Genomic DNA, 14,127 nt, shown 5'->3' on the forward strand with positions numbered 1-14,127 from the left:
GTATTCTTAGGGTGCTCTAAAACAAGAGATCAGAGCCCACAATGACAGACATAATTATAACCCAATCAGCATAATTCACATTTTTCTAGGCAGTTCTTCACAATACAGCTGAATAGTCACTAGCTGGATTCCTTTTGTTCCAGGCTAACTCACGAAAAGGACAAGAAGCAAAAGCGAGAAAGCAAACAGCCTTAATTTATCTTTTTATTCAATAACAATAGTATAAAATAATAATAAACTACTGAGACTGTGGTGGAAGAGGGGAGTAAAAATGGGAAAGCTGGTATATTATATTCAAAATGCAGTACTCATGTTAAAATACAGTTACTACTATAATTGTTATAGCCAGGCACAGTGGTGCAGTACTTGGGAGGCTGATGCAGGAGGATTACCATGAGTTTGAGGGCAGCCTGGCCTACATACTGTGTTCAAGGCCAGCCTGAACTACATACCAAGACCCTGTCTCAAAAAAACAAAAGAAATAACCCCTAAATTGTTGTAGTGTTCTTGGAGTTTCCCCAACTGCTTTCTTTTCATATTTATAAAATATATATTTATTATAGATAATATAGATAATTATAAGGATGTATAACAAAGAAAATGAAATTATTCATAATCTCACCATAGATATTTTAGGTTAATATTGTACAATCTTTTAGTTTATATCATTTTTAACTGATTAAAAAATAAAAATTCCAAAGAGGTAATACCCTTGGTTGATAAAAATAAATTCTAGCAACACAGAAATTATATACTATACACAATGTCTATAACAAAAAGTGAAGGTTCTTCCCTTTTCCTGACACATGCCCATCACCCTAAGTCCCACTGCTCAATTAATAGTTTAGTACAGTTTATATTTCTATTAAATGTTGGTGATTGTGTTAGTTACTTTTCTCTCATTACTGAGACAAAATACCTGACACCCAAGTTAAAGGGGGAAAGCTTTATTTGGCTTACAGTTTGTAGAGGTTTCAGTCCATAATTGGCTGGCTCTAAGGCAGGGTGGCAGAGGGAAACAGTTCATGGCAGTGGAAGCAGCAAAAGCAATAAGGGACCTCAACAGCATCTTTCTGCCCCTTTTCTCCCATCCAGCCTACGGGGATCAGGGCGGTGCCAAACCAATCACTCATGTGTAGTGGTTTAGTAATGACACACCCTTAATCTCAGCATCATACAGTCTAGATTCAGCCACCTTTGAAAAAGAAAGACCCACCTCATCCCCAGGAGGCTTTGGGGGGACATCTAAACACAAGCCATAATGTGACTATACTTTTTTTCTGAAGAAGATATATCTTAAGTTTTTAAAAAGATATTAAACATATCTTTCCAAATATGAAAAACTCATTATAAGCAGAGGATGTTAACTTTGTAGTTCGTGGTACTCCCTGTGCCTACCACAGGGATACTTAGCATACTCAATAATCATTTGTTGAAAATGATTATAATGTATCCTACCCAAACCACAAATTCAATATCAAAATAGAACTTGCCTATAAACGGTAGTATGCCAGCCACTTGGTTACTCAAGCCACCAATGCTGACAGAGAATACTGCAGAGACAGAACTCAAACAAAACATGCAGTTTTGCTTATCTTCTAATTTTCTCATGTCCTCCTAAATGGGCCTCTAAATTCACCTATGCTATTTCCCCTCTGGACTAAAAGTACTTTTGAGGTCAAAAGACCCTCCTGCACAACCTCTGTAAGTTTTAAATTAGTGCCTCACATAGTGCTTGCTCAGTAAATGCTGGTTGACTGTCAAATACTCAGGCAGAGCTTCTCGAAGCCTCTGCAGGACAGAAGGGCTATTCATACATGGAGGCTCGCCAAGCATCTGAGAAAAAGTAGGGCTGCTAGAGACGCCTGGAACCAGAAGCTTACAAACTGACACAGCAGAGTGTCTTGTAAGATACAGTGTTTCACACAAAGTAAGACCACATGTTCTCTGGAGGAGACAGTGTCTGAAATTATATCAGTGAGTTCCTTGAGGAGGAGCAGGAATATCCAGAGCTTCCGCAAGCTCCAGACAGACCACATAGTCATCTAAACATAGGATATTTTTCCAAGAAAGCTTTTGATCACAACAACTAACCAGAATAAATGAAAAATTCTATCAACTGTGGCTCTGGAATTCTTGGTTCTCATGATCAGGCCACAATATAGTTGGCATAGAACCAATCAGGACCTGCACCTTTTACTTTTCAGGCAATGCTCTATACACCTGACCCTCTCAGTGCACACTAGCATTTCCCTCATTTTCCTACTGCTCTGTCACAGGGCAAGGATCACAGGATGTCACCAGCAACCTTCAGCTTCACCTACACAACTGAAATGATAACTGACCTCATTCATCATCCAAAGAGTTCCTTTGGAAATACAGACCAGATTAACTGTAATTGAGGTTTTCTGATACCTTCAACCTTCTATCCCCCCCACATTAACCAATTAACATTTGCTTTTGAGAATGTACGACCTGAAAAATGTATCTGCCTACAGAAAATGTAACTAATGTGGTAATGTGCTATATTTCAGTCTTTACCATGCTTACACTCCCAAAAGTAAATGGGAAAATGAAGTCAGGTCTAACAGCATGAACAGTACTCAAAGGGAAAGAAAAGATCATATGAAAGGAGAGGAATTCGGGAGAGACAGAGGACCAACAGTATAGATCAGTGGTGGCGAACCTATGGCACATGTGCCACAGCAGGCTATTTGTTATCACTGAAAGCTCTAAAAGGTTCTCCATCACTGATATAAATCAATGCTACTTTTATGGTGGGAGAAGGAACACAGATGGCAAGGAAAGGGTGGTTAACCTGCTCGTGGTTAGTGACAGAATTCATTTCTGTTAGTAAAGGTCATCAATTCTAATGTCTGAACATTTATCATAGTTAGCACAATATACATTTGTTACTTTACACTGTAGTGGCATTTTTGATCTTTCAAAATTTATTACTTTTAATTATAACAAGAACTCTGTCCTGAAACTTATCTGGTCCAGGGATTTGAGGCTATACATTTTAGCAACTAACATATAATGTAGTATAGGTAGGCACTCAACAAATATTGAATCAATTTTTTTTTGCTTAAATTCTTTTATTGGTACATTTTAGGTGTACAATACGTTTACATTTATCATTGGGTGCTTGTACCTGTACATGATGTATCTTGGTTCTTATTTTTCTCCATTCCCTGTGCTCCCTTCCCTATTTACAAAGACTTTGTTTCCATTTTTTCCTTTTCTTATAATTTTTCCTTTCCCTTCTTTCCTTTCTACTTCCCAACACACTTCTCCTACCCCTTTGGACCTTTTCTTTCTATTTCAAATTATCAATTATTCATTTTAATCATTTTAACCCTTATTTATACTCTCAGTTTCTCATACCAGAGAAACTACTTGGTATTTACACATGTCCTATTTATTTCACTTAAGAGTATGGCCTCAATACGCATCCATTTAGCTATAAATGACTCTATTTTCTCATTGAATCAATTTTTTAAAAGAACTATTGGTAAAGCTCTGCAAAGGAGGATGATGAAGTAAGAAACTAAGACCAGAATCACTAATTTTCTGATGACAGAAATGAGTATGAAATAAAAAAGTTCTGTTCTGGGAAAACTTCTGCTTCTGGCCAAGAAGGAGTAGGAAGGGATCAGATCTAAACTCCTACCTGAAACAACTAAAAAAACACAGAATATATGAAACAACCATTTTCAAGAACTGGACAGTGGGCAACGAAAAATGATGATCCCTGAAAAACAGGAAATGAACAATGAAACAATGAGGGCCCTAAAACTGCTGCCCCCAGCTTTCTACATGGAAAGAATTTCCAGGCCACGGTGCAGGGGAAAGGGAGCCCAGGAGAAATGAAACTGGCAGTGTACAGAAGCCAAAGAAGTCAGAGTTTGTAGGGTAAAGGACTACTGAGGAGAAAGCTACAGAGGAAGAGAATTCTGGAGATCTGCAGAGGGAGTATTAGGGTTTGAATGTGGCTTCCAAGGGTTCATGTACTGGAAATCCAAGCCTCAAATTTATATGATAATGGTATTTGGAGATGGGTGTCTTTGGGAAGTAATGAGGATTAGATGAGTTCCTGAGGTTAGCATTAGTGATTTTATAAAAAGAGGGAGAAAGGCCTGGGGGCAAACAACTGTAATCCCATCACCCTGCGAGGCTGAGGCAGGAAGATCACAAATTCAAGTCCAGCTTAGGAAATTTAGCAAGATTATCTCAAAATAATGGGAAAAGATCCATGAGTTCAATCCCTAGACACACACACACACACACACACACACACACACACACACACACGAGGAGAGGGAGGGGAAGGGTAATGGGAGAAAGAAGGGGAAGAAGAAGAGAAAGAGGAGGAGAGAAGGTGGAAGAGGGGAAAGACCCCAGCTACTGCACTTCTCTGTCCTACCACATGATACTCTTAGCCATGTTATGATGCAGAAGAAGGTCCTCACTAGATTCCAGTGTCAGACCTCAGTACCTCTTAGACTTTCTGTCTCTAGAACTGTGACCTAAATAAACCTCTATTTTTTAATAAAATACCTACTCTGGGTATTCAGTTATAGCAACAGAAAACTGGCTAAAATGACAGGTTGGGGGGTGCTTCCCAACCTTTTAGCTAAGACTTCAACTGAATACTGGTCAGCACATGGATGTGAGGAAACTACCTGATGCCAAGAAAGAATCAAGGACTAGAGAAAACAGTATCTGAATCTTACACAGGACCAGCAGTAATTTCTGTTCCTAATAACCACAGTAGAAAAAACTTATAGTTTAAGTGAAGTATTAAGAAAAGTTTACTCTAGTAGTAGAGAAAAATTAACCCTAGAATAAATGCTGTTACGGTCTTGCCTTAAAAAGCTGAAAAGCAAGACCAAAAAAGGATCAAACTGTTTTCAGGCAGCCTATTTCCAAGTAAAAATATCTGTAAGAATATAAAAATAACTAGCACTCAACAAAATAAAATTTATCATATACAACATTAAATAAAAAATAGGCACGCAAGAAACAAGAAAACAAAACCCAGAAGGAAAAGAAAGATCAAACTGACCCAGAAATAGCACAAATAATAGCATTAGTAGCAAGGACATTGAAACAGTTATAACTATATTCTATATGTTTAAGAATTAGAGAAGAGATTGAATATGCCAAATTTAAATGCAAATGGTATATTTTTAAGAGACCTAAATCTGGGGCTGGGATATAGCACAGTGGAGAGTGCTTGCCTAGCACGTGTAAATGTCCTGGGTTCAATCTCCAGCATCGCAAAAAAAAAGAAAGTGAAAAAGACCCAAATAGGACTTGTAGAAACTAGAATTACAATGTCCGAGATGAAAACCACAATGGGATAAGATTAACATGAGATTAGGCATTACAGATTAGTGACTTTGAAGACATAAAAGATAAACTATGCAAAGTGAAAACAGAGAAAAATAATAAATGGAGCATCATTGATTTGTATAACAGCTTCAAGCATTCTACTACATATACAATCAGAATCTCTGGAGGAGGTTGGGTCAGGCATAGACAGAAAAAACATTGATGAAATAATAGCCCAATTCCCCAAACTTGACAAAAACTCTAAAGCCTGAGAGCCAAGAAATTTATAAACCCCAAGCTCAAGAAACATGATGAAAACTACCCTAAAGCTTATCACATTCAAACTGTCTGAAACTAGTGGTAGAGAAAAATCCTCAAAATATCCAGAATACATTTACATATAAAGGAACAAAGAATAGTAGTAGACTTTTTTCAGAGACAATACAATCTAGAGGACAGGAGAGTCCAGAGCACAGCGGCATAGTGGCATATGCCTGTATCTTGGGAGGCTTGCATGAGTTCATGAGTTCAAGGTCAGAGTGGGCAACAATGTAAGACCCTGTTTCAAAAACCAACCAGGGGCGGGAATTTAGCTCAGTGGTTTAGCCGCCTGCTGCACAAGTGAAAGGACCCACGTTCGAGCCCCAGTACCAAACAAACAAACAAAAAAACCCCAGAAAGCAGTAGAGCAATATTTTCAAAGTATTGGCAAAAAACTGCCAATTTTTTAGTCCATGCCTACCGAAAACACCTTTTAAAAATGCAGGTTTCAGCTTGATCTGTAGCGGGAGCAGAAAGCAAACCCCGGAGAGGCGGGAGCAGCCCCACCCTCGCCACCGGCCTAGTTCCCATCACACCCCGGGAGGAGCCGCAACTGCCGCAGCCCGCCCCAGTTACCATCACCGCAACCGTAAGGAGCGAGGCCGAGACCCAGCAGCCGCCCGCCGCCCCTGCCCTCAGCGCTGCCGACACCAAGCCCGGCACCACGGGCAGCGGCGCAGGGAGCGGAGGCCCGGGCGGCCTCACATTGGTGGCAAGAAAGTCATCGCAACGAAGGTTTTGGGAACAGTAAAATGGTTCAATGTAAGAAACGGATATGGTTTCATCAACAGGAATGACACCAAGGAAGATGTATTTGTACACCAGACTGCCATAAAGAGGAATAACCCCAGGAAGTACCTTCGCAGTGTAGGAGATGGAGAGACTGTGGAGTTTGATGTTGTTGAAGGAGAAAAGGGTGCGGAGGCGGCAAATGGTACAGGCCCTGGTGCAGCTCCAGTTCAAGGCAGTAAATACGCAGCAGACCGTAACCATTATAGACGCTATCCACGTGGTTGGGGTCCTCCACGCAATTACCAGCAGAATTACCAGAATAGTGAGAGTGGGGAAAAGAATGAGGGATTGGAGGGCGCTCCTGAAGGCCAGGCCCAACGCCGGCCCAATTGCAGGCGAAGGTTCCCACCTTACTACATGCGGAGACCCTATGGGGCGTCAACCACAGTATTCCAACCCTCCCGTGCAGGGAGAAGTGATGGAGGGTGCTGACAACCAGGGTGCAGGAGAACAAGGTAGACAAGTGAGACAGAGTATGTATCGAGGTTATAGACCACGATTTCGCAGGGGCCCTCCTCGCCAAAGACAGCCTAGAGAGGACAGCAATGAAGAGGATAAGGAAAATCAAAGGAGACGAGACCCAAGGTCAGCAGCCACCTCAACTTCAGCAACTTCAATTACCGACGCAAAACGCCCAGAGAACCTTAAACCACAAGATGGCAAAGAGACAAAAAGCAGCCTATCCACCAGCTGAGAATTCGTCCGCTCCTGAGGCTGACCAGGGCGGGGCTGAGTAAATGCCGGCTTAACATCTCTACCATCATCCGGTTTAGTCATTCAGCAAGAAGAAAGGAATATGAAATTCCAGCAATAAGAAATGAAGAAAAGAATGGGAACTGAAGACCTTAAGTGCTTGCTTTTAGCCCATTGACCAGATAACTAGAATTATCTGCATTATCTATGCAGCATGGGGTTTTTATTATTTTTACCTAAAGACGTCTCTTTTTGGTAATAACAAATGTGTTTTTTTTTTAAAAAGCCTGGTTTTTCTCAATACACCTTTAAAGGTTTTTAAACTGTTTCGTATCTGGTCAAGTTGAGATTTTTAAGAACTTCATTTTTAATTTGTAATAAAAGTTTACAACTTGATTTTTTCAAAAAAGTCAACAAACTGCAAGCACCTGTTAATAAAGGTCTTAAATCATTGTCAAAAAAAATGCAGGTTTCAAAAAGAAAAAAATCTGTTCTACATTTTCTATTGCTCCTCAGTATTGTATGGTGGATGCTTCTTTCTGAAGCCACAAGGGAGGGACTACATCAATGCAAAAGATCTAAAAGACAGCTGTAGTCCAACCTTTCTGCCAAATCAACCATTCTGGTCTCTGATTATCACAGTTCAAAGTGATCTTCTCTTCCTAGGTATTATTCTCATAGCACTCATGGTAATTCCTTGTATTATAACTATTTACATGATTATCTTCTCAAATTATGCTATGATTTTTTTCATTTTGCAGTACTGGGGACCAAAGCCAGAGCCTTGTGCAAGCTTGGTATGCATTCTCCTGCTGAGCTACATCCCCAGCTCTATGCTATGAATTCATAAAGACAAACACATGATCTGCTATGACCCATCGGGCCTAGTGCAAGGTCTTTTTTTTTTTGTACTGGGAATTGAACTCAGGACCTTTCGCTTGCCAGGCAGGTGTGGTGCCACTGAGCTAAATCCCTGGCCCAGTGCAAGGTCTTATATATTTTAAGTGCTGCAAAAACATCTCTGTAAAAGTCTACAGTATCTACAAATCCTGCTATCAACATTATTGATCTATATATAATCTTTCTATTTCAGTTACCAAAATAATAGTTTATTCCTTTCCACTTTTAGCCAGCCAAAACACTGTTAAACGCTAGTATCCATTCTTGGGTGTTCACACATATGTTAGTGATCTTACTCCTCTCTTTTCCATTGTAGTTAACATCAACTCCATATAGTTAAAATTGGTTGAGATGTGTAAACACAAAGGTGTCTAGAGGCATTGGCCAGGGGTAGTCTACACAGAAGAGAAATTAAAATATCTGAGTATAAAGAAATAAAGGCTTATATACTGAGACTTAAGCAAAGCTTACAAAGGTTGGAGCAGATGGTGGTATGAGGTAGTTATAGAAACAAACATGTAAGTATTTTGAAAAATTTCAAAGGGTAACACAAATAATATTTTATTGCTGTCACCAACTACTAATGTGTTAAGTATCTGTGTACTTTGATGCCATTAAGCAATTGTTAAAATAAATAAGAATTTCATTAAATAGGACACACACATGTAAATACTGAATAGTTTCTCTAGTGTGAGAAACTGATAGTGTAAACAAGGGTTAAAATGATTAAAATGAATAATTGATAATTTGAAATAGGAAAAAAGGTCCAAAGATGTAGGGGTGAAGGGAGGGGAAGGGGAAAGGAAAGGAGGGAAAGGAAAAACTATGAGAAAAGAAAAAAAAAGGAAATGAAATCTATGTAAATAGGGAAGGGTGGAGGGGGTGAAGGGTGCACAGGGAATGGGGAAAAAATAAGAAGATACATCATGTACAGGTACAAACACCCAATGATAAATGTAAATGAATTGTATACCTAAAATGTACCAATAAAAGAACTTAAGAAAAAAAATAAGAATTTCAAGAGCAGGATAAACAAAGTTAAGGTTGAAATAGAAGGAAAATAAAAACAGAGAAAAGGAAATACATTTGACACTTTAGAAATAATATTTCTGTTTGAAAGACCCAAAGAAAGCTGAGATGAGGCCACAGGATCACTTACTCTGACAGAACCAGTTCCCAATAGTACACAGAGTTGAACAAAATCAACCAATTGGTTCAATTGCTCTAATCAGGGCAAAGTAAGAGGAATAAAAGAAATATGAGCAGACAATAAAGCTTTGTGGCTAGAAAGAACTCAAAGGCAGAATAATCCCCTTAGGAAAGGAGAACTCAAAGTCTCTCACACAATATTACACTTGATCTTAGACAAAAGGCTGAGAAGCGATCTCTCATACAATATTACTAAAAATATTCTACAATATTAAAATACTGAACCATATAAAAATAGGAATAGGGAGTCAGCATAGAGAAGAGTGAATGTCTACATTTCAAGGACTGTTACAAAAAAGATGCATCAGTTGTATATATGACTATTAAAATGGAATGTGTAGGGAGAGTTGAAGGATGTCTTATTTCTGGTACACAACAACTTATTGCTCTAATGTAGAATGCTTAAGAGGCAGATTATTCAGTATACAAACAGAACATAATCTGGTCAGCCAGTCTCAGGTATGAAACAGAAACAGGTCAAAACGAAAAGAAACTACATCAACACACTGTTTTTCTGATTAACAGTCTAAAAGCCTGTATCCAGAAGGGCCAAAGAGTGAACACATAAATATAGTAATTGATATTACTGAATCATACTGTAGGATAGGAAGCTCAGACACCAAAAAGTTTAAGACGACTTGGGTGAAATATCAACTTGAGTCTTTCAGGAGCAGATGAACATGAAACTACTGCAGCTTCCAGAGTAATTTATTAATCCCCTGGCTCAGTTACTGGCATAGGACTAGAACATGACAGATCAATGGAACAAAACAGAGTCCAAGAATGGACAAGATTTCCCTTAGCACATGACAAAGCTAGCATTTCGAGTTAGTGGAAGCACTTTCCAATGTTTCCAAGAGCACTGGAAAAACAGGTTACTTGGAAAAAGAAAAAGAAAAATTGAATTTATAATTTTCTTAACCCCACTCTCAAATGAATTCTAGATATAGCAAAAATTTAAATGTAAAAAAGTTAGATTAGAAAAATTCTAGACCTATGAATTACATAACCCAGGCTGGCCTCCAATTAGTGGCTTCATGGCTGTTAGCAGAGGTGTGGGTTTGCAAGGCGCCTCCACTATTCCAGAGGGCCCTCTGTTGCCCCAGGCTATGGCAATAATCAAGCAGAGATGTGTCCTTGCTTTCACTGGTAGATAAAAAAGGCAATCAGACCCCAGATCTATGCTGGGTGCAGGCAGTAGGGTGAGGGCTCAAGTACTCAATGCCAGCACTTAGAGACCCAGTGCAACTCAGGCTGGGCCTGGCCGGCTACCATGGGTATAGGACTCATGTTCATCCCAGCTCTGTCCCCAGCTGTCTCTTGTAGCTGTCTCTCACCCAGTCACTATGGGAAGGTAACACTGGGAACCCTGAAGTGAAGCTGTCCTCCAGCTGTTCTGAGTCCCAGATTCAATCAACCCTTCCTGGAATGGTGCTAGAACATGCACTCTCTGGCAATATGGCAAGCTACTGTGCTCAGATCCCTATCTGACTGTTTCCTCTTGTGTTGAGAGAGTGCCTTGGGAGTTAAACTTTGTGCTGTCCCTGCAGATCACAACTGTGGCCTCCCCATGGAGCCTGTGTTGCTGGCCCAGTCTGCCACTGCTGTTTCTCTCTGGAACCCCCAGTACTCACCTTGCTTCTGCAGAGCTAGGCTCCCCTTCCCATGAGCTACAAGCCAGGAGCCAGGTAGACAGTTCAGACTGTTTCATTTCCTTCTCTGCACTGTGGTCCATCCCTCTAGCTTCTTTGTAGCTTTTAATTTTCCTGTCAGTTCTGTCCCAATTCCCAGTGATCTACTTCTCTTTCTTTCCCAAGTTATTTTCCAGTGTCTAGACTCAGGATCTCAAGGAGGCTGAATTTTGCTGCCTCTTACCACTCTACCATCTGTTGTTGCTGCTGCTGTTGTTTTGTTTTGTTTAGACAGGATCTCACTATGGCCCTGAATGCACTATGTAGCCCAGGCTGGCCTTGAACCTACAGTGATGCTCCTGCCTCAGCTTCCTAAGTACTGGGATTACAGGCTTGCACCATCATGCCTAGCTTTCCTGTCATCTTAATACAGGAGGTCTATACACTTTAGACTCTTTTAATCAACAAATGTCCAGACCTACTCTCATGTAGATAATTCCTCATTTTGTCCAGAAAGGAAGAAAGCCTCAAAACACAACATTCTGTACAGAAATAACTTCATCTTCACATCTAATTAAACAGGAATTTTAATTACTATTAATATAAAGTAGGAAATTTTTTAAAAAAAGAAAGAAATTTCAAGTTGGTCTCAAGAGTCTGTGTAGCTTGGGGAATAAATCAGTCATGAGAAACCTGTGCCTATTTTTAGTTACACACTTGATTAAAAGTAAAGTATGGAAAGAACCAACCCTGGCACACAGAGCAGGGTCAGTTTCCCATGGCAGGCAAAGAGCCACCTGCAGAAGGCCCCACTATCTCACCATCAGGAGCCGCCTCTCCCGACAATCAAGAGTGCAATGATGGCATACCACAAACATTCCTTCTTTCAACAAATAGTCTTCCCTCTGTATCCATGGGGGATTGATTCCTGCTCTCTTCTCCCCATTCCACAATCCACAATCCTCAAGTCCTCTGTACCCAATGGCATAATGTTCAAGCCATAACCTAAACACATAATCCTGTATACTTTATATCATCTCTAGATTACTTATAATACCTAATACAACATAAATGCTATGTAAATAGTTGTACTGTGTTGCTTAGAGTACAGGGACAAGAAAAAAGTCTATACATATTCAATACAGAGGCAAATTTTTCCCAAATATTTTCAATTCAACATGGGTTGAATCTGTGGCTGTAGAACCTGCAGATGCAAAGGTCTAACTATATCCCTGTGCACTTATCACATGCTGGACCCTATCTGGGCACTGAGGAAACAGCAATGATGATGGATGATTAGAGCTCATGGAGCATACATTCTATAAACAGTCTTCTGTAGAAGGCTACACATTAAGGTTAAAAATACTATGCATTTAATCTACATAGGAGACAGCCTAAAATGGGGGTGGGGTGGGAGTGGGGGAGAACCTACAAAAAAGCATTGAGCTCTTCTATTAAATAACTGGTAGGGAAAGTAAGTACAACTCATTTTATCTCTTGACAATTTATTTCCTCAGGGGTAAAAATGAATTATGCTCCTTCATTTATGGAAATAACACAAATCAAATGAAGTAGCATACAGGCAAGGCTATTGGTGATCCTGTAAAGACTGGGAATCTAGGATTAGGGGTCCTAACAGTGATGTGCAAGAGAGGTATGGAACACAACATGGGTGATGCTTTTGCAGGCAGGAAGAGAATCTTTACAGAATACAGTTCTGTTATAAGGCACTTCAAAGCTCATAAAACATGAGCCAAAAATAAGATCACAAATGTTCCAGTTCTATGGAGACTATTCTCAGAAATGAAAAAGCTAAACATAAAAAAGTACAAGTTTTAAAATCTATTCAATTATTCAGAGTTTTCTGAGAGGCAGGATGATACAGAAGAGAACACTGGCTAATAATCAGTCATCCTTAATTTTATTTCCAACTCTGCCAAAAGCTGTGTAAACATGGGCAGTACAACCTAACATCACTATGGGGCACAGGTCTGGAATGATGACTTTTCAAGTCCCTCTAAGCTGTAAAACTCTATGGTTCATCAATATTTTATCCACTCAGTTTGCCTTTCTACTGCTATGTATCTGTCTATAAAGAACAATAAACCAGCTCCCTGTTCCACAAGACCCACGTTACAATAGCAACCCCATTATCTAGATATAACAACCCAGACACTAATGAAAGGAAGCAACGGAGACTTCCAATGCAACACTATTTAGGCATTAAAAATCTATGCTTTCAACCTCCATGAAAAATCTGCACACCATCAATCTACTTCAACTTACTAAATTTGTTACAATTACCAAATATTAAAAATCTGCTGTCCTAACTCACGGAGGAAGCAAATTTGCTGAAGAGTATATCTAGAGACAGACAGGGACAGAAGGAAAGATGAACTAGATCCTCAGAGGGAATATCACTTCTAGAGAACAACAATAACAACAAAAAAGAGCAAACTTAAACAAGCAGACACTGACACTAAACTTATAAATATGAATCACTGAAAATGGAAAAAAATAGCTCCATATATCTAAATAGTCCTGTGGCCATTGAATATTATATCATATTAAAATAATGCGAGTAATGGAATAGCAAAACCTAATCTCCTTAGTGATCCAGGGTCACACTGTAGACTAAGAAGTAAGAAAAATGTTTTAGAAAGATTTCCATTAAAATACAACAACAAAGGGCCGGGGATTTAACTCAGTGGTTCCGCCACCTGCTTGCAAGCGCAAGGTCCGGAGTTTGATCCCTGGTACCAGAAAAAAAAAAAAAAAAATACAACAACAAAAATATCTGGCACTTAAAGGGGCAGGCTTAGTTTTTGAAAAATTCATTTCCATGAAATAATTAATTTGTAATCATGCCCCATAAATGAGCTAAATTTCAAAATTTTTAGCATTTGATTTTTTTCATTGGTACATATTTCTACTACATAATGATCATATTCCTTGTGGGCAGTTGGTACACGTACATAACACATCTTTTTTTTTTTTTCTTCTTCCCCTCCCCTCCCTCCACCCTCCTTCCATCTCCTGGTCCTCCTTTCCTCCAGCTAAGTTTATGGCCCCTTTGTCAGAGATCAGTTAGGTGAATGTGCCTGGTGTTGTTTCTGCACACTCTACTCTGTTCCACTGATCCACATGTGTTTTTCCCCCCAATACCATGCCATTTTTATTACTGTAGCTTTGTAGTATCACCTTAAGTCTGGAATTATGATGCCTCCTGCCTTGCTCCTGTTGC

At 39.5% G+C, this 14,127-nt stretch overlaps 1 protein-coding gene and 1 pseudogene across 4 annotated transcripts in view; one reads left to right on the forward strand and one right to left on the reverse strand.

Annotated features, from left to right (window-relative positions):
* The window catches only part of Sort1 (sortilin 1), a 78,353-nt gene that overhangs the window by 46,997 nt on the left and 17,229 nt on the right, over positions 1 to 14,127 (reverse strand). The gene's annotated exons all lie outside the window — the stretch shown is intronic.
* LOC106010092 (Y-box-binding protein 1 pseudogene) lies at positions 6,116 to 7,448 on the forward strand (annotated as a pseudogene).

The sequence above is a fragment of the Heterocephalus glaber genome, unplaced genomic scaffold (genome assembly GCF_053883595.1).
Source record: "Heterocephalus glaber isolate CG9 unplaced genomic scaffold, H.glaber_assembly_v1.0 deba00001442, whole genome shotgun sequence".
In the NCBI taxonomy this organism is placed as follows: Eukaryota; Metazoa; Chordata; class Mammalia; order Rodentia; family Bathyergidae; genus Heterocephalus; species Heterocephalus glaber.